Raw genomic sequence first — 21,913 nt, 5'->3', positions numbered from 1 at the left:
TTCCACAATGTCATCAGGATTCAGGTTCCTTATATCCTTAGCACGATCACAGTGTCTTCATGGTCCCAAGATGGCTGCTGGAGCACCAACAATTACAACGGTCATTCCAGGGAAAAGGAAGATAGAAGGGCCCCAGTGCAAGAGTGTATGGCAGTTGAGACAATCCACTTTAAAATTAACTTTCCCAGAAGCCTTAAGCAGTGATTTCTGTTAACATCTCTTTGGCTACAACTATATCACAAACAAGAGGGATAAGAAAATGTACATATATTGCCAACCCAACAAAATGTGATTCTCAGTAAGAAAAAGGAGAGATTAGATAAGCAACTACCATGTCTGACACAAATGCCTGACATATCATTTAAACATCTGGCATTTAATTAGTGTCTTTTAGTTCCAAGAAACTAGACATTCAGAGGGGTTGAATGGTGTGCAGAAGGCAGAATCCTTGCTTCTGTGGAGTAGAACAAAGCCATTTTATAGCCCATGGCCTCAAATGTTGGGTAATGCAGAGGTTAAAAGTTACCCAGCTTATTTTAAAAAGTCAATCCAAATGAAAAGAAAGCATGATCTTATCAAGAGTACCAGTGAGCCCTTAAATACCCATGGCTTCAAAGTCTCTGAAGTGTGGATCTATGAGCATTCCACATTCCCCGGTAACTCAAAGGCACATGTGCCCGATTTAGCGGCTAAGGGTAAAACACCCCTAACTAAGGAAGACATCACCACACTCAGGGAAACCAAAGGTTTCTCCTCTCCTCCCGCAGGACTCAGCTCAGGGAGCTGCTGGGAATGACCATCAACCCCAGGTGGGAGGGACTCAAAATCAAGCACCAGCATGATTGGCAAGAATCCTGGGTTCTCTATGTTGGAATCAGTCTTAAAGATGCTCAAGGTCAGGGACTCCCAACCGAACTGCAGAGTAAAGGAGAAGGAGAAATGGGGCTACACAGACAGCAGAGGCAGGCTGGTCAGCAGGAGCCCGAGTCTGACGCCCAGGACCTCCAGCTGGAGGCTCGCTTCTGGCCCTAGTGAAGGTGCTCCTCTCCTAGGAACACTACTGGTGACTTGTTCTCAGAGACACCGCCGCACATGTTGTGGCTTGACTTTAACAGGCTTCTTTAAGGTATATTAAGGCCATAGGGTTAGCTGAGTAGGTGTCAGCCAACATTCAGGTGATGGATGGAAATTAGAACCAGCGACTGTGTGGCACAACCAAAGGGCAAAAGCCACGTCAAGAACAAGACTTTCACAACCCCATCCTTGTGCTCACGTGTCCAGAGTTCACATCCATTCTCACCACTTGCTTTTTTCAGGCTACATTCATTCTTTTTTCTGATTCATGATGATGTCCCAGAAAGTGGTGACTTATCTACTCTTCTAAACAGTGACTCGTTACAGAGCAAAAAACAGGTAGAGGAGAAATACATAGAGAAATGTATTTATAATAAAGAAGATAAAGACAAGAAAGACTGAAGATCATGTCAAGTCTTACACTGTTCACACTGACACATAAACGACCTTGATGTGCTACAAGGATTTCAAAAAATACACATGATTGTTTTTAAATACAGAAATGCACATCAACTTGAAGGCCTTAAATTTGCTTTGTGTTTTTTGGATATATCATTTCTTATCTGCCATGGAGAAATCACCACCAGAAAGGGAAAGAAGGCAGAAGGGGCTCTAAATAACTTCTGGAAAACTGAAACCACATAGACTGAAGTAAATTGAAATTTTTGTGTCTCTTTGTGTATAAACTTACACATATCTAGGTGTTACAGACATCTGCAGGACCAAGCCCGACCTTCAGATGTATTAAAGTCTAGAAGAGCATTTCTTATCTCTGAACTCTAGTTAGAATTACAGTCCATCTCATGACCCAGAGCCCTTACTTCTGCCATCTTTGGCTGATTTTACCCTTCACGCAAGTTTGTCCTTCAAGGAGTTTGAATCTATTTGAGAAATGCTTTTGCTCCTTTGAAGTTACAGTCTTTAGTGCAATTCTGCACATAGCAGGATGCCACAGGTGTTCACTGCTTTGTGTATCACATGAAATGTATTAGCTGTGCACCTGTCAGAATTCAGGGGATCGATAAATATTTGCACTGTCCATCCTCCCACACTCCAGGGTCAGAATCATTTGAGAGACGCAGGGGCATGTAGATGAAGATGAAAATATGAGCTTTATCGCTAATCCAAGCTGTTTTAGAGGGTGTGACTTAGACGGTCAAGCTCAGTTAGCTTCCTAACACCTCCTCTTGGAACTGGGAGTTGGACAGACTGGTCCACCAGTCACTGGTGCTGCTGGCCATCCACAGCCTCCCCAGCACAGCCAGCTAGCAGCCCAGTGGACAGTCAGAGGTACCCTTCTGAACATAAGAAGATCAAGAGAGGCAAACCAAACTTACACGGCCCGTTTTCCAATTATCACTGAGCAGCTAAATCTCTCCTTCTCTCAGAGGAAGGAGTTAGTAAGGGGCTTTAAAAAAAAAGATCACAGCCCTGTCTCCTGAAGACTGGAAGCTCTTTTCTCTCTGAGACATGTAGGACATCTTCCCATTGAAATTCCACAGATGCCTGATTCCCCTCCCCAACTCCCCCACCCCGGATGTTAATCTACTGTCCTGAGAGGATCATTTATATTTATTATGTGCCAAACCCAACACCCAACACATAATTCAAGATAACCCCCCATCATAAATTCTATGCGTAGGATTTATATACCCCAGATGGGTGGAGGTTTTGATCTTTAGAAATGAACAGATTTTTGTAATTCACAAAATGCCCTGCAATGCACGGAGCTCTGTTCCTCATGTTTCCTGTGGAGCCTCCGACGTGCTGGGAGATTACGGAGCAAAGATAGTGAAATAAATACTAAGCTTGAAGAATTTGTTACAAGGCTACTGATAAATGTTTTTGGATATATGTGATTTATTCTGTAAGAATGCCTACTCTGACTGTCTCCAACTAAATAAGATATATAAAGTTTAGTGGGGGAGGGTATAGCTCAGTGGCAGAGTGCATGCTTAGCATGCATGAGGTCTTGGGTTCAATCCCGAGTACCTCCATTAAAAAAAAAAAACACAACACATGATCCGAACCCTTGATACATCAGGGATATACATGATCATGGGCTTTCACGAGTGTTTTAGTAGGAAGGACAGATAAGACTAGCTGGTGTGCTAGACAACTCCTAAACCTCAGGGGCTAATTTTACACAATAAACATTTGTTTAGAACCCAGAGCACAGTCCAATAGGGGTGAGAAAGATTTTGCTCCTCATTCAGAGTCCCAGGCTCCTTGGACCTCGTGCTCTCACCTTCCTCTAGGTCTTCAGAATTCTTTTCATTTAGCCCAAGTGTAAGAAAAGAGTGTGAAGAGAAAAAAAAGAAAAGAAAAGAAAAGAAAAGAAAAGAAAAGAAAAGAAAAGAAAAGAAAAGAAAAGAAAAGAAAAGAAAAGAAAAGGGTACGAGGAAGGAGGCTAAGACACCCAGTGTGGTCTGGCTTTCAAAGCTCCAAACCTCGAAATGGCACACCCATCACTTCTGCTTATACCTCTCTGGCCAGAACTCAGTCATGTGCCACACCTGAGTGCAAAGGGCAATGGAGTTTGCAGCGCACCCAGGGAGAACAGGACAAGGGTGATGGTGACCTCAGCAGCCTTAGAACGGCCAGGACCCAGAGCAGCCAGGAACAAAAGACCACATATCATATGACTCGATTCATATGAAAGACCGGGACAGGTTAATCTTTAGAGATAGAAGCGAATTAGTGGCTGCCCAGGGTCGAGAAGAGTTACAGGGGAGTAGATGGGTTACAACTAAAGGGAATAGGGTTTCTTCTTGAGATGATTAAAAATGCTTCCAACTTGGCATTGCTGATGGCTGCATGTCACATATATGTGAATATACTGAAAAACATTTCATTGTAAATAGAGTAATTGATAGTATATGAATTATAACCCAACAAAACCATTTTTCACTTTTTTTTTCATTGAAGTATAGTCAGTTTACAATGCTGTATCAATTTCTGGTGTACAGCATAATGTTTCAGTCATAGATACACATATATATATTCCTTTTCATATTCTTTTTCATTATAGGTTACTATAAGATACTGAATACAGTTCCCTGTGCTACACAGTAGAAACTTGTTGCTTATCTATTTTATATGTAGTAGTTAGTATCTGAAAATCTCCAGCTCCCAATTTCACCCTTGCCATTCCCTTTCCCCCTTGGTAACCATAAGTTTGTTTTCTACATCTGTGAGTCTGCTTCTGTTTTATAAATTATTCATTTGTCTTGTTTTTTTTTTTAGATTCCACATATAAGTAATATCATATGGTATTTTTCTTTCTCTTTCTGGCTTATTTTACTTAGAATGACGATCTCCAGGTCCATCCATATTGCTGCAAATGGCATTATTTTGTTCTTTTTTATGGCTGAGTAGTATTCCTTATAGATATACCACAACTTCTTTATCCAGTCATCTGTCAATGGATATTTGGGCTATTTGCATGTCTTGGCTATTGTAAATAGTGAACAAAGCCATTAAAAAAAGAAGAAGAAGAAGACCAGATGGATATATCAGAATTCTCTGCATTATCTTTGCAACTTATGTAAATATTTAACTATTCTAAAAGTTTGGTTTTTTTTTTTAAGCCAAGACTAGTTTCAAAGATACTGAATTTTCCTGAAAAATCTTCTCTCTTGCATTTTTCTCTGGTGACACTGAACATCCAAGGCCAGAAAGCTTCATCTTTGAGAGAGTTTTTCAATGTGTCTGAAGATTTATTCCATAAGAATGTCATTTCGCTGATTTTACCCTTCCTATTTTGTAAAATGGGACTAATGCACTGACCTCTACAGTTTGTTGTCATGATTAAGATATTAAATCTGAAAGCCTGGGGCAATTCTGGGCATCTAGTTGGCTCTTGATTAAAGTCTATTAATCATATAGCCCTTTGAAGGGGAATAAAATATTAAAAATACAAATGACCCCATTAAAAATTGGCTTAAAACTTAAACAGATACTTCACAAAAAGAAGATATTCAAATGCTCGATGTGATGGATGGAACCTGCCCCCCCCCCCAGAATTCATGTGTTCAAAGCCTCCAATGTGATGGTATGAGGAAGTGGGACATCTGGGAGGTGATTAGGTGATGAGGGTGGAGCCCTCATGAATGGAAGCAGTGCCCTTCATAAGAAGGGACACGAGAGATCTCAATCTTTCTGTCTCTGTCTCTGTCTCTCTTTATCTCTCAAGTGAGGATGCAGCAAGAAAAATGGCCAGGGATTTGGTCCTCACTGGGCACTGCCTTCCCAGTCTCCAGAACTATGAGAAATAAAAATTTGTGGTTAAGCCAAACAGTCTGTGGCATTGTTGTCATAGCATCCGGAATGGGCTAAGACAGTCCGTAAGGGTATGAAAAAGTGCGTAGCATGACTAGTCATCAGGGAAATGCAGAGCAAAACCACAAAGAGATACCTTTACACACTCACCAGAAAAACTAAAATTAAAGCCGACTCCACTAAGTGTTGACAAGAGTGTAGAGCAACTAAAACCCCCACACGCTGCTAGTGGGGGTTTAGCATTGTACAATCATTTTGAAAACAAACTGGCACTCTCTGATACATTTAAGTATTCACCCACCCTAAGACCCAGCAACAACACTCCTAGATATATACCAAGAGAAACAACTTGTTAGTATGTTCATAACAAGACTGATGCATAAATAACACACCCTGATGCAAACAGCCCAGGTGTCCATCCGCTGGAAAATGGATTAACAAATTGTGGTATATTCATGCTAAGGAATAATACTAAGCAAAAAAAAAAGAAAAGAAAAGAAAAGAAACTACTGATAACATAGATAAATCTCAAAAAATATGTGGAGTGAGATGCATAAACAAAAGAACACGTATATATGATTCCATTCATATGAGGTTCATGAACACAGAAAACTAATCCGTAATGACAGAAAACAGGTCAGTGGTTGCTTGGAGTTAGGGGTTGTTGGATAAGAATTGACTGGGAAGAAGTATGAGATAACTTCCTAGGATGCTGGAAATGTTTTCTATTTCAATCAGGGTACATAAATTTGCCAAAATTTATTGTGCCGAATACATAAGACTTACGCATTTAAGGAATATAATAAAGCACTGTTAACATGAAAAATAAGGAATTTGGGCTGGAAGAAGAGCAGAAACTATTTCATCTTTTTTTGCTTTGGAAATGTGAAGGCATATGGTGTATATATATGCTAATTGCCTACATATGCCTCCCACCAGCTGCCTCCCCAGGTCACCAAGGTGCAGAGCCCTGGAAAATTACCTCTAGTCAATTCCATCTAAAGACAGCCCTGCAAACAGCAATGGCCAGTGTATGCTCTGTAGATCAATATAATCCATAATTCCGTAAAAATATAATAATAATCCCCTAACCTAGACAAGTCTTGGATCACACTTTTCATAAGTTATATAAAGCTTGTAAAAACAGGAAATAAAGCACATTGAAGACATTACAGAAAAAATATCCAAAATAGACTAAAATGGAAATGAAGGCTATGAGAAAAGGACAGAGAAGGCTTTTTTTTTTTTTTAACTGCCAAAATTATGCTGGCCAAAACACAGGAGAAAAGGAAATGAGAATCCTGGGATGGAATGGCAGTCAAAGGCAAGGAAAACACAGAACATTCAAAGCATTGTGCATAAGCGTGGAGGGGGCGAGGCTAGAGCAGTCTGCATATTAACTGACAGCCAGCAACCAGTTCAAATGGGAATTTAATGACCCTTAAGGCTTATGTCTTAGATATGAACAGGGACTGAATGAAAGTTGGAGGTGGAATCCTATTAAATTGCTGGAGCAGATTTTATTCCTTCGTTTTAAGACTTAAGCTTTGGTGTGATAGAAACAATCAGCTACCTATTGATAAACTTGAAATTTTCTTCTATTAGCTAATGGGACCTCAAGTGTTGTTAGCTGTTTACATGGTACACATGTTCAGCAGCTAGTTTTTTTTTTAACGTTTGCAGATTCTGAAATAAGAACAAAACATGTACATGTGCATAATGTCTTCGTATAAACTAAGAAGGGTATGTATAACAGCTGTTTGAATTATGCCTTTTATACTTTATTATATTATCTTCCTAATGTTTGCCAACATGATTGTGAGTTTGTTTCTCTTAATAATTTGACTTTATATATATATTTCAAATCTACATTGCTAGGAACATAAAGATTCATCATGATTACATCTTCCTTGTGGACTATAAATTTTACCAAATAGAAATAACTTTTTTTTTAATTGAAGTATAGTCAGCTTACAATGTTGTGTCAATTTCTGATGTATAGCATAATGTGTCAGTCATACATATACATACATATATTCTTTTTCATATTCTTTCTCATTATAGGCCACTACAAGATATTGAATACAGTTCCCTGTGTTATATGGAAGAAATTTGTATATCTATTTTATGTATAGTAGTTAATATCTGCAAATCTGGAACTAATAATTTATTCCTCCACAACCATTCTCCCCACTGGTAACCATAAGTTTATTTTCTATGTCTATGAGTCTGTTTCTGTCCTGTAAATAAGTTCATTTGTCTTTTTTTTTTTTTTTTTTTTTGGATTCCACATATGAGTGATGTCCTATGGTATTTTTGCAGGGGGGAGGAGTAGGTAATTAAGTTTATTTATTTATTTTTTTAATTGGCAGTACTGGGGATTGAACCCAGGACCTCATCTATGCTAAGCATGCGCTCTACCACTTGAGCTATACCCTCCCCCATCTAGAAACAACTCTTTTTTGCCTTTAATGCTTTTCTCTGAGACATTATCTTTATCAGCCATCCATATTCCTGTGCTTAGCTTTCCTTTGCCCACAATTTGCTTGCTGTTTTTATTTTTAATTGTTCTTGAGTTGTTTTGTTGTAGGAGCATTCCTGTTAAACAATGTTCGGGTATATTTTCGTAGCGGTGCTGATGGGGTTTTGTTGTTGTTTGGGTTTGATCTGACTTCTTATGGGCTTTTGGTTTTGTTGGGGAAGACAGGGCTCCTGGCCCTCCACACTCAATAGTGGTATCTTCCTCCACTTTGTCTATACAAACAGCAGCTCCTGTGGTCCCTTCCTAGACCTTATCTTGACGTGTAGCTGCACCACCTCCAGCATTTCAGATTTAAGCATCGTACTGTCGGTCTTCTGACCACTACCACGACTCCTAGAATCAATCGTCAACAGTCCCTCACCCCCCAGGACCCTGGATGATTGAACACACTCCTTTGTCACTTCTCTCCCTTTCAAACTAGACACCATAGACTGTCACTCTGGTCATTCTGTGCACAGGTTCTCAACTTTCTGTGCACATGTGACCCACGCTCCTTTCCTGTCTCCTACCATCAGAAGCCTGGGCAAAGCCAATGCTGGTTAAACCCAGCTCTATTTACTCTTCATCTATACCCGAGCCGCTAAACATGGATGAAACTGGAGCATCACTGAAATTGCTTTTATCTCTACAATGATTTTCCCCTAAGCTTGCTTTGCACCTACATTATTTACCCTCTGGTTTCCCTGAAAATATACCCCTAGACTCTTATATTCCAGGAATAAAATTTCTGGCTCGCTGGTGGTGAAATCTCTTCTTGTCCCGAAGGACTTATTCTTTTTAGCAACTTCTCATATCACTTCAAGAACTAGAAAGGTGGTAGATGGATACGTTCAACTCATTCTCTTGACCCATCTTCTCTCAAGTCATATGAATGTTAGTAATAAACTCAGGACAAACCAAATGATTTTGCACTTTAGTTAAAGAGGAGAGGACCAATACTAAGGAGGCAGAGCTGAACCCGGTAATGAGAGCTAGCTGGGGGATTTGCTTCCTGTCCCTGTGGCCCATTTGGTAACAGAATTAAACAGAAAGCAGTTTAAGGAAAGAACGGGCAGAGGTCCAGAGTCTTTCCCCATGAGCCAACATATCATAATTCACCCCCAAGGAAAAGAGAGAAGTAAGTAGGCCTCTGAAGAAACATAGGACAGAAAAACCTATTACTAAGAACATTTCTCTGCTGAATGATCAGTGCCTCAAATAAACATGAAATTTAAAAGGCCTTATTATTTTACTTAGTTTCACTACCTCAAAATGTATCTGCTAAATAGATCGAATGCATCCTTTATTGCAGGCCTAATGGAATTTTGGCACCAAAAACCTGATCCATTTTTGGTCCTTACCTTATAAAACTTCATGTCTATCAGATCCCTTAATGGACAGAGAAGGTCATTAAAGTTCCAGGCATTTCTGCAGCCCAGGCCTGGAAAGTAGCAAAGCCCATATTTCAAACTTAGTGATGGCCAGTGTCATACAAGCTGACTCCGAGCATCTAATTGGCCTGAGAATCAATCTCCAATTCCACTGAAGGCCTTTTTGAACCTGCATTTGTAATTTATGGTTCAGGAAGGCAGGCCCCACACCCAATGGCCATTTTTAGCAGCAAGAAGGAAAAAAGATCAGCCATCTCCCAGCTGAAGGAGGGTCAGTCTCCCGAGCAGACTGGAGGGAGTCAGACAGGCAGCTCCTGCAGCCTGAGGTTCATGGAGTTGGGTCTTGGTCAGTTGGATCTTTACACAGAGAAGCACGCCAGTACGTTCTTCTCCAGCACTATGACCCTTCGGGTAGCTGGGATCAGGTTGGTAAGATCACCATGACTACAGAAATGCTACACAAAAGTGGTAAAATGAAAAAGATCAGTGAGTTTGAGATGTGCTGGTGGTTCCAGGTGCAGTTTTGTGCTTTGTTTCTTGGACAGAGGCTGGAAAAGAGGGCTGGGAACCACTATAAAATGGCTTAGTCAGCTCTAGAGTTAGCACCGCGTGCCCCTCAGTCCTCTCACTTGTTAGCCACATGGCCTCCAGCAAGACACCTGCCTCTCTGAGCTTCAGTAAAATGGAGAGACTGGCAGTATTGTTCGGTGAGATCAAATGGGAAGTATGTACTAAACAGATCATGTGCCAAATAAATGAATACTCTTAGCTGACAAGCTGACCCTTTCCCACGACCTGCAACCAGGTGACCAAGGTCAGGAACCTGCAATATAGTCTTACACACTGTCGATCTCAGGAAACACTTATTAGTTTGCTTTAATCGCAGCCTCAACCCTGATTAAACTGTCATCATCACGCCAAGGAGCAAACAACTCAGCAGCCCCCAGAAAGACTAGACTGATTCCAGAATTTCCCAAACAAATCCAGAGATGGGAGATTAGGGCATAGGTTGTCAGGAACAGGGCAGTAAACCAAGAGGACACTGTATGGGTGTAGAATAGTGTCTAATAATTAGTGTCCCGGGCATATGGGTAAGGGTTTCATCATCCTGGGTGTTGGTCACTGCTCGAGGAAATTCCCCATAACCCACTTTAATTCAGACTTCCCAGAACCTCCTAGAAGGCCTAGGAGTTCCTAAAATTATTCCAGGATTTAGGATTGAACTTTCTGATCACCCCACTGGCCAGCCAGTCACCTGAAAGGACCAAGCCTTTCGGTCATCCTACCAGTGTGCTGGACATGTTCACCTTGACGGTGCCCTTTTTGCTGAGACTTAGGAATAAATGGAACAGCTTGAGGGGAGGCATTTTTTTCACGTTATGATCAATAATTAGCAGACATGGTGCCATCACATTCGCCTATTTTGATTTAATGTTTATAACTTCCATCAGAGCAGAAAGCCAAGGATTATTATTACCGAGGTCATAGAAGAATCCAAGCAAGCTCACTTACTTCTCTTTAACTAGTTGTGGGCAGCTGCGTTCAGCCTACGTGAAAACCAGAGCCTTGATTTCTTGCAGAGCCCTAATTGTGGAAGGTTAGACAGTTAGTGGAGAGGGTGAACGCTTGCATAAACCTTTTGGTCCTTCGTGCAAGTTTGGGATCCAAGTGAAAATGACAAGGAAAGCCATCCCACAGATTTTCATCTGTTACTTTAATGGCCCAGATAGGGAGACAGGAACCAAAGTCAGGTGGACACTGTCCTCATGGGAATTCAGAGGACTCTGCCTGCAGCTCAGCCCTGGGGGCTCAGCTCATAAGCATTAGGAGTCACACCTGCTATTCAGAAATCAGGGCTCACTCTTACCCCCCAAAAAAGAGACCACGGGAGGGTTATGCTCCACCTTCTTCTTGAATTAAAAGTATAGCTCAGCAGTGATCTTTCAGGACAAAGAGGGATCTTTGGCAAAGTTTACTCCAGCCTGCCTTCAAATAAGATAGGAAAATAGAGAGTGGTGCACAGAGCTAAATTTGAGCTATTAAAGTACATTAAAATGCACATAAATGTACTCTCTTTTATGAGAAGTGCTGACATCAGATAGTGGTTATGGCTTCTTAATGCCTTTACTTGTTAAAACAAAAAGTTGGCAATTCTGTTATATTCCTCTATTTCTCCCCCTACTTCCCGTTTTTTTTTTCTTTTTCTTTTTTTAATTTTGTTGGTCTTTAACATCCAGAAATATGGAACATCTGGAAAAGGGAAAATAGTATGATGTCTGTGCTGTCGACCAGCTGTGGGATCTCAAACAAACCACTGAGATTTTTTTGGTCTTTAGTTTCTTCATAAAGAAATTGGGGGAGAACAGGGCCAGTGCACCCACCAAAGGTGGGCTTGGGCATGGCTTGGGAGCATGGGCAAAGTCAACTCTTGAGGTCTCCTGTGGGTCACATACATAATAAATAGTAACTTTTTGAGACTTTTTTTTTGTTTCATTTTGTTCTTTTTTGGGGGGGGTAGGTTTATTGATTTATTTTAATGGAGGTACTGGGGATTGAACCCAGGACCTCATGCATGCTAAGCATGTGCTCTACCACTGAGCTATACCCTCCCCACTTTTTAAGACATTATATTAGTGGAAATTAATTGGGTAAGTTTCAGATATCCATAACATCATATAAGTCTAGATCAGTAATTTTTTACAATGTAAAAATGCTGGGATTTTTTTTCGTGTTTTTCCTTTCTTTCTAACAGTGGTTATGAAAGCCCACACCTCCAGCCCCCTTTGCTATCTCAGTCCACTTTTGTTTCTTAAACGCCCAAAGTGGAGACATTGGCACCAGAAGGAGCTTGCATGCCGAGCCGCAGCCCCATCCACAACCTCCCTGGCTGCTCCACTCCCGCCGGAGTCTCGGGAGCTCATGATTAATCAGCTCCCCCAGCAGGACCTGAGGCGCGGGCCAGCTCTGTCTGCCACAGTCAGGAGCTCATAAATCTAACGAGGTAAAGGACAGAGGGCAGCCAACAAACCCCTCTCTGAAAGAGCTGGGAGTGTCGAGGCAAGATCTCTGGGAATATTATGGACACAGTCTTGGCCTCGGGTTTTCATTCCAATCAGCCAGCTAGAGATTCATAATCCAAGACTGGCTTCTAAAAGTGGGCTCAGCACATACCTCAGACTTTCAGCTCCTCAGATCCCAGAGGAGGGGTTCGCTGGGAAGTTTAATATCCTTTGAGTCTCCAAGGCTACAGAATCTGAAGACAGAGCCCAGGAAACAAGACATAATGGGTTCAAATATTAGCTCTGCTGCTTACCAGCCATGTGACCCTCAGCAATTTATTTAATGCCTCTCGGGTTCAGTGTCCTCATCACGAAAATGAGCTACAACAATGGCTTGTCATCAGGCTTCAGTGAGACGATGCTAGGAAAATATTTTTAGCACAGTGTTGGGTATATAGAAGATACTCAGAAATGTTACTGGTATCTAAGGGTTCGTCTATAACAGCAGCTCTCCAATTTTTTGGTCTCAGAATGCTTTTAAAAATGATGGCATCTAAGTGAAGTAAGCCAGAAAAAGAAAGAAAAATACCATATGAGATCGCTCATATGTGGAATCTAAACAAACAAAAACAAAAACAAACAAACAAAGCGTAAATACAGGACAGAAATAGACTCATAGACAGAGAATACAGACTTGTGGTTGCCAGGGGGGCGGAGGATGGGAAGGGATAGACTGAGATTTCAAAATTGTAGAATAGATAAACAAGATTATACTGTATAGCACAGGGAAACATACACAAAATGTTATAGTAGCTCACAGAGAAAAAAATGTGACAATGAGTGTGTATATGTCCATGTATGACTGAAAAATTGTGCTGAACACTGGAATTTGACACAACATTGTAAAATGATTATAAATCAATAAAAAATGTTAAAAAGAAAAAAAGAAAAAAAATTATGGCAGACCCCAAAGAACTTTTGCTTATAAGAGTTATGTCTATTGAGATCTACCGTATTTGATATTAAAACTTACAAAAAAAGTCTAAAACACAAGAGTACAGAAACCCACACTCCATGAGCCATCGGAGTAATGACATCACATATTACCTAGCTTCTGGAACCTCCACAGTACACTCTAAGAGAATGACCAAGGAGAAGGCTTAGTATTATGGCTTGGACCTCCACAGCCCTCACATTGTACATTGACAATCATGGGTGTATTATATTCTTCTCTTTTCAGGAAATAGTTTACTTTAAAATGCCCCACATTGTGGGTTGTCCTGCTTATTTCGATTCCAACAAGTGAAGAAGCCAAGACTTCTTTTAATAAGTTATTCACAAGTTGATATCAAGAATTCTCATTGAGTTAACCACTATATATAAAAATAGATTTTAAAAATTTCTTCTGTATGGCACAGGGAACTATATTCAATATCTTATAGTAACCTTTAATGAAAAATAATATGAAAACAAGTATATGTATATATATGTATGACTGAGACATTATGCTCTACACCAGAAATTGACACATTGTAACTGACTATACTTCAATTTAAAAAAAAAAAGAATTCTCATTAATATGACAGTCTGTGAAATTAGGTCTACAATTTTTCTCATTACTTCTAATTCTCTTCTTAAGAGAAGAATGGGGGCATGTCCAAAACAATAATAACTGTTACTATACACTGGGCACCAGTGTGCCAGGCAATGTCCAAGGAGCACAGAAAACAAGTTAGTTGTGATCCTTATAATCACCCTACAATGTACTCATCATTATTCCAACTTAATCATTTGTCTGAGGAAACAGATAAGTTATGTAACTTACACAAAATCATATTAGCAAGTGCTGTGCCCAGAAGGAATCCACCAGACCTCCCTGATTCTAAATGTGCTCTACAATTTAGTCTGCCTCTCTCAGTCACTACACATGCACTTCACAATCATTTTTTTAAGACAAATATAATGGCAGTGGTTAAGTTATCATCTCTTTGCATTGTTCATCTTTTTTAAATAAATTCTGTTTCACATCAAAATCCCAGATGCTGTTTTTGCAGAAATTGACAAGATGATCTTAAAATTCATATGGAAATGCAATAGACTTACAATAATTACCTGAAAAAAAAGAAGTTGGAGGACTTCATAATTTGCAGTTTCAAAACTCACTACAAGACTACAATGATCAAGACAGTGCAGTACTGGCATAATGAGAGACACAGGCATCAGTGGAATCAAATTGAGAGTCCAGAAATAAACCTTGATTTTCAACAAGGATGCCAAGATGATCTGATAGAAAGAATAGTCTTTTCAACACATGGTGCTGGGACAACTAGATACTCACTGAAAAAGAAAGGAAGTGGAATCCTACTTCATATCATATAAAAAAACTACCTTAAAATGGATCAAGGACCCAAATATTAAGTGCTAAAACTATAAAGCCCTTAGATGAAAACACAGGAGTAAATATTCATGACCTTGGATAGGCAATAGTTTCTTAGGACACCAAAAGCACAATTGACAAAAAGAAAAATAAACTGGACTTCATCAAAATTTAAAACTTCTGTGCTTTAAAGGAAACCACTAAGAAAGTGAAAAGACACCCCACAGGATGGGAGGAAATATTTGCAATTATACATAAGGGACCTGTATCAAGAATACATAAAGAACTCTTACAACTCAACAATAAAAAGACAAATCAATTCAATTTTTAAATGCTTAAGAGATCTGAATAGATATTTCTCCAAAGAAGATATGCAAATAGCCTACAAGTACATGAAAAGGTGTTCAACATCATTAGCCATCAGGGAAATGCAAATCAAAACCACAATGAGATAACAGCTCACACCCACTAGACAGGCCAAAATAACAAAGAACAATAATAACAGGTATTAGTGAGGGTGTAGAGAAATTAGAACTCTCATACACTGCTAGTAGGAATTTAAAAGGGTGCAGCTACTTTGCAAAACAATCAAACAGCTCCTCAAAAGGTTAAATATATAGTTATCTCATGACCCAGCCATTCCACCCAGCTAGCTATATATCCTAGAGAACTGAAAACATGTTCACACAAAAGCTTGTGTATGAATGTTTATAGCAGCATTATTGGTAACAGCCAAAAATGTCTTCAAATATCCATCAACTGATAAATGGATAAATAAAATGTGCGGTGTGTGTGTATATACTATATATATGGAATACAATTCAGCAATAAAAAAGGAATGAAGTTCTGATTCATGTTATAACATAGAAGAACCTTGAAAACATTATGTTAAGTAAAAGAAGCCAGTCACAAAAGACTTCATTTATATAACATGTCTATAATAGGCAAGTCCATAGGGACAAAAATAGATTAATGGTTGAGAAGGAATGGGGGAGAGATGAATGGGGGGTGACTGCTAAAGTGTACCAGGTTTCTTTTGGGGGTGATGAAAATGTTCTGAAATTTGATAGTGGTGATGGTTGCACAACTTTGTGAATATACTGTAAAAAAAAACACTGAATTGTATACGTTTAAAAACTGAATTTGATGGTACGTGAACTACATTTCACTAAAGCTGTTATTTAAAAAATATTAAATGCTATTCTTAAATTGGGTTTGGTATAATTGCATTCCTTCTATTTTTCTTGACCCTCCAACCCACCCCAGGCAGTGAATCTGGAAACCAAACAAGTTATTAATTTTATTTAGTTGAAATAATCTGCATTGCTGAAGGCTGAAGGAAATACAGTTTAAACCCAAGCATACCATATCATAAATTAAAGCTAAAAAGTACATGTAAATAAAAGCAGTCAGGATTCAAGATTTCAGCTTGTGCATGTAGGCGTTATCCAGAGGAAATGTGTGTTCCATGGGTGGGGGGGGGATATGGCCCTGCATTTCACGGCACAGTGGGATCATTTTAAGCAAAGAATAAATGCCACATCTCTTTTTTTTTTTTTTTTTTTGCCCTCCTCTGTTTTTTTTTTGCCCAGATCCCAATTCCCACTTGAATTCACAAACATTCTGAAAGCTCCTGGGGAAACTGGAGACAGCTGATGCTCAAAAGCAAGTGCCAGAGTCCTGCCTGCCCTCTGCAGATGAAGGCTGCTCCCAGCCTGGGACCCACTGAAGAGCCAGGGGCCCGCCTGAGTCTCTCGGATACCAGCTGTCCTCCCGTGGGGTCCCGCTGAGGCCAGCATGCCAGCCCAGCGGTCTGGGAGCCAAGGGCTCCCTGACACTTGTCACAGTCATGAAATCTGGAAATGCTGAGCGAGTTCACTTAGGAAGACAGAGTAACAGGGAAAATTAGATAAAAGAAGACATTTGGAAGAATTAAAGAGAGAAAAGTAAGTTAAACTGCCCAAAAGAATTTAACACTATCTCAAAGTTGACGGGTCATAAATACACTTGTTACTTTTTCAGCCCATGAAAAATACTTCAGATTCTTTAAACTTGGTTACTTCTTTTGAAAAAAGCTATTCTTTTTTCAAGTGGTGATTAGAGATTGAATTTACATGTTTGTGCAGGGGAGAAGGGGTTAACAAAAGTGGGAGGGTTGCTTTAGTTGTTGTTTTGTATTTTATCGTTATTTCTAATAACCACATTAGCCTTAAGAACCATCAACAAAGAGACAAGTCAATAAATAAGAGAAGCAGTACAAAATTTTCAAGCCCCACCTCCAACTTCTAAACAGCCCAACATTCCTCATGGGAAATGTATCATGTCCCACTTTGGGAATATTGATGTTTTGACAAAATTTGAGCCTCTCAAAATGCAAAGATTTTATTATCCATGAAAAGGGCATCATTAAGTTAAAGCCAAGGAAAGGAAATGGGGAAAAAAAATTCAAGAGATTCAATGAAAATTAAAGAGATGAAAAAAAAAAAAAAAAAACTCTGACCAAACACCATTTCGCTGAGTTACACACAAATAATCAGAAACATATTGTACAGATTACATCTCCCCTGAACAACACTTCGATTTTAAAGTTAATAGACAAAGTACTCAGCAAAAACTAAACCAAAAACAGCAAATATATATGGGATTTTGCCAGGAATCCAAATAGTTTAAAAAAAAAAAAAGCTTAAGATTTTGTTTTTCCAAAAATATCTAGATGCCTTCAGGGTAACAATCTCCCCTGCCAACTGCGACAAGAAGAAAAATTGGGTGGCCAAACTCCCTCTCTTATCCGAATCTGGATCCATTTACTCTGAAACTTGTAACTATTCTTATTTAAACTATAACTCATCTGCTTATGAATTTAATGCTTTTTAAAAAGAGAGAAGTTTCTTTCATGAATACTAAATATTAATTTAGTCAGTAATTCAGAATTGTACCTTGTTGGGGTAAATACTGCCTCCAGCTCTTTCATTGACTAAATGTAAGTCAACATCAAAAGATGGGTGGGAGTTTCCCATCTGGATAAAAGAGAAAATTATGTGGGGAAAAAAAGTTACCTAGAGACCATCTGAGTCTCTTCGGTCAATATTCAGCTGGTGGGTACTCCTTGACAATTCCCTTGATCTCAATCAGAACAGGTCATGCCTGACCATAAACACAATCCAGTTTGTTCTACCATAATGCATATTTCGATAACATAACCTATTTCAGATGTGATTAATAAATAATGTCATGATGTAATAAGAGCTACATGGATTCTTATGTGTTTCGTCCTAGCGTACTAAAGTGGAAGACAGCTGAATGCCAAGTACACCAACAGGGCGGAGAGCTGCAAACCATGGAGAATTACAACACTGTACGAGATGCCAGTTCTTCCTCTTTGCTCAGTTCTGCCACGTGCTCTGTATACCAAGGGCACGTTGCTCCGTTCTCCCCAAACTTTGTGCATCACACCCTCGTCTTCAGAACTCAGCAAGTTCTCCCTTCCTTACATCTCCTTCAATCACTCTGTCTTCGCCTTTGTTTCAAAGATAAAGTTCTATATTCCAATAGTATTTCTTTATTTTTTAGGCAATTTTTAAAAATGTGTTTAAATGTGTTTGTCTTTTTAGGATGATTGTTTGTGCTATCTTGTTACAAAGGTGCAAAAGCAAAAAGAAGCCTTGTTGTTTTTAGTGTTGAATTTTGTAGAACTCAAGATTTGGGGGAATGCATGTATCACATGACAGCAGAAACATCCGTGTCTGTGAAATGAAATGATCATCCTATTTGTCTAGGATGGTAACGAACCTTAGTATAGAGGATTCATGACATTCATTGGATTGTTTAGTTTGACACATCGAAACACTACATTAACTAAATAAACCAGAGTAGTGCCTTTTCCCAAGTTCATTTCCTAATGCATCCTGGGTCAGGTGAAAGAAGGCAAAATAAGCAGAAGCAATGTTCTCTGTCCTCTTTTTCTGCCAAGAGGATTGGTAAATGCTGGGGAAGAAAGGCCAGAGGAGGAACAAAACCAATGACCCACGCAGCATGTTATCTTGATGAACTTGGGATAGTCCTAAAGGCAATGTCTCGAACACTGATAGTTTTGCAGCCAAACCTCTAAACTGACTCAGCTATTAAAAGGCACTGGCAAGTTTTTTCCATGATTCCTAGTTTAGTCTAGTTTAGCCAATAATTTGGAATTGTGCCTCGTCGGGGTAAAGACTGCCTCCAGCTCTTTCATTGACCACAGTCCAAAGTGGATTGGGAGTTGGCCAACCACAGTGGATCTGAACTGAAAGGGCATCGCCAAACACCCCAGATAATCCACCCTGACTCCTGACCCCCATGACCCCCTTTTGTTTCAAAGCATCACAGCTGACAGAGGCAGAAAAGCTAGAGCTACGTTTATTTCTAAAGAAGTCGATGGTCCAGGGCTAGCAGTTGAATTTTTGTTGAACTATCAGTTCTCACTCTCACTACCGGGAAAAAAGTGCTGGTCTGTCTCTCCATAAGTGAAAATCATGTTACACACACTCAAGGGACTAGGCCCTGGAGAAAGAGGAAGCCGACGTGGCTCTGACCAGTAGGAAGCTCACGACTCCCTCCTGGCAGGGAAGTGACAGACATTTACAGAGGTATGGGAACTCCCACTCTTGTAGGAGCCTGGCTGCGGGTGCTCCTTGTATTCTGCACTCCGGGTGCCTTGCTTGCTTCACCTGTCTGAGCAGTTATGCACTTCATGCACACACTTCAAACCTCAAGGTGATGGATACGAAACTTGCACAATTCCTTATCTTCACTCAGGCAAAAGAAGCTGGTCCTAATTATTGCTGTCTCAAAAATGGGGAAACTGAGTCTTAGAGGCCACTGAACACATAAGCCATGGGGCCAGGACTGAAACCCAGGTCTGACTCCAAAGCCTGTGTTCCTCTGTAGCGTATTGTGACTTTTTGTTAAATAATGTCCTAATAGAATATATATATTAAGCCACTACATATATATGTGCATATACATATATATATGAAATATTATATGATACTATATTATATCCTATTAAATATATAATGGACTGTTAGATGATGGACTAATGATGAGAGAGAGAGAGAAGAGAGAGAGGGAGGGAGGGAGGGAGGGAGAGAAAGAAATCTTCTATCAGTCAGAGTAAGTGCAGATTAATCTATGGAAACAAATCCCCAACTCATGGCAGCATGAAGTATCTCTGAGAGGTCATGGCCACTCTTCAGGGCAGCTGTCCTCCATGTGATGACTCAGCATCACCTCTCCACATCAAATAAATGTTCCCACACTTGCTGAAGCTGGGAAAAGATGCTGGAGAGTTGAGTGCCACCCATCAATTAAAGGCTTCTCTGGGGGTGTCCCTTCCACTCACATTTCACCGGTCAAAGCAAGTCACATGACCATGCCTAACTCCAAGGAGACAGGGATGGACAACCTGTGCAGCAGCCTGGAAGCAGAGAGAAGCCGGGCTCTAATAGAGAGTCGTTAACATCTACCTCAGTGCACACCAATAGTAACTGGAAGGACAGCGCGGTGACTCAAAGCAAAAGGTGGTAACTTGCCATTCCTACTCCCTTTGTCGTCTGCTAAGAAAATAAAGTACCCCCCAAAAAAGATGATGGCTGGTTGGTAGGCTTAACCCACCATTTATTTAGGCAATAACATTAAGACATCTACTGACAACCACAAGGAAAACCACAACTAACATTTATAGGATGCTTCACAATTGACGTAACATTTTCGTATATATTAGCTCTAGCAAGCAATACAAGGAGCCTCCCCAAAGGTTTGAAATGTTTCCTTCCCTCAGATTCTCACAACGTGCTATGAAATAAACACCAAAGGCTAGACCAAGTGCCGAATCTAAGTATAAAAGGATTCAGGGGAGAGGAGTCAGTGTGTGCCCAACAGCACAGAGAGCTTCGTGGAAGGGCAACTCGAAACCACACTGCAGGGTGAGCCCAGTTACCTCAAGGGTTGAATGTGGATGTGGCTTCTCTCCACTGGGCCCTCCTTATGCTGATCCTGGGGGAAACCATCACCCACCCTCAGCTAGGCAAACGCTATGTTTGGTGAGTGTATCTCATAAACCAAGAGTTGAAAAGTGATGGCCTCTGAACTGAATCTGGCCCATGGATATGTTGAATGTGGCCAGCATTTTAATAAAAGAACTGCCATCAAAAATCTGTTTAGAATTAATAGCAGGGTGTATGTATCTTTTTGAATTAATGTTTTTGTTTTTCTCGGATATATGCCCAGGAGTAGAATTGAAAAGCCACATGGTGGTTCTGTTTCTAGGTTTTTGAGAAACCTCCATATTGTTTTCCATGTTGGCTGCACCAATTTTCATTCCCACCAACAGTGCTCAAGGGTTCCCTATTCTCCACATCCTTGCCAACATTTGTTATTTGTGTTCTTTTTGATGATGGCTATCCTGACAGGTGTGAGATGATATCTTATTGTGATTTTGATTTGCATTTCCCTGATATTAGTGACACTGAGCAGCTTTCCATGTTCCTGTTGGCCACCTGCATTTCCTCTTTTGGAAAAATGTTCAGTTCTTCTGCCCATATTTTAAATGGGTTGGCTGGTTCGTTATTTTTTAATTGAAGTACAGTTGATTTAAAATTGTTGTATTAGTTTCTGGTGTACAGCATGGATAGATTTGGAGGGCATTATGCTAAGTGAAGTAAGTCAGACAGAGAAAGACAAATACTGTAAGACAATCACTTACATGTGGAATCTAAAAAAATACAACAAACTGGTGAGTATAACAGAAAAGAAACAGACTCACAGATGTACAGAAGGAACTAGTGGTGACCAGTGGGGAGAGGGAACGGAGAGGGGCAAGATGGAGGTGGAGGATTAAGAGGTACAAACTATCAGGTATAAAATAAGCTACAAGGATGCATTGTACACCATGGGGAATATAGCCAGTATTTTATAATAACTATAAATGGAATATAACCTTTAAAAATTGTGAATCACTATATTGTACACCTGTAACATATAATATGTACATCAACTATACTTCAACTTTTAAAATATAATATTGTAAAATAAATACATAAATTTAAAAACAATAAAAATAAAAAACAAAAAAGTTATGTTTAGAATTGTTGTATTTCTCGAAACGCATTTCAGCTTAAGAGTGGCTTTCAAAGACATGTCCCACTCTTACGAATTCTTGTACCTCCCCTCCCATACCTGTCCACAGCCTCCAGAAGCTGATGGCTTCTCCCCGAGAGCCTCCAGAGGGGTTCTC

The 21,913-nt window shown here is 39.9% G+C and overlaps 1 long non-coding RNA gene and 1 other non-coding gene across 2 annotated transcripts in view; both read right to left on the bottom strand.

Annotated features, from left to right (window-relative positions):
- The window catches only part of LOC141577548 (uncharacterized), a 169,411-nt gene that overhangs the window by 130,911 nt on the left and 16,587 nt on the right, over positions 1-21,913 (bottom strand). The gene's annotated exons all lie outside the window — the stretch shown is intronic.
- TRNAA-AGC (transfer RNA alanine (anticodon AGC)) lies at positions 11,805-11,877 on the bottom strand. Its single transcript has one exon. It is a non-coding gene; the product is annotated as a tRNA-Ala (tRNA).

Source organism: Camelus bactrianus, chromosome 4, assembly GCF_048773025.1.
Source record: "Camelus bactrianus isolate YW-2024 breed Bactrian camel chromosome 4, ASM4877302v1, whole genome shotgun sequence".
In the NCBI taxonomy this organism is placed as follows: Eukaryota; Metazoa; Chordata; class Mammalia; order Artiodactyla; family Camelidae; genus Camelus; species Camelus bactrianus.
This window is presented reverse-complemented; position numbering and strand designations above follow the sequence as displayed.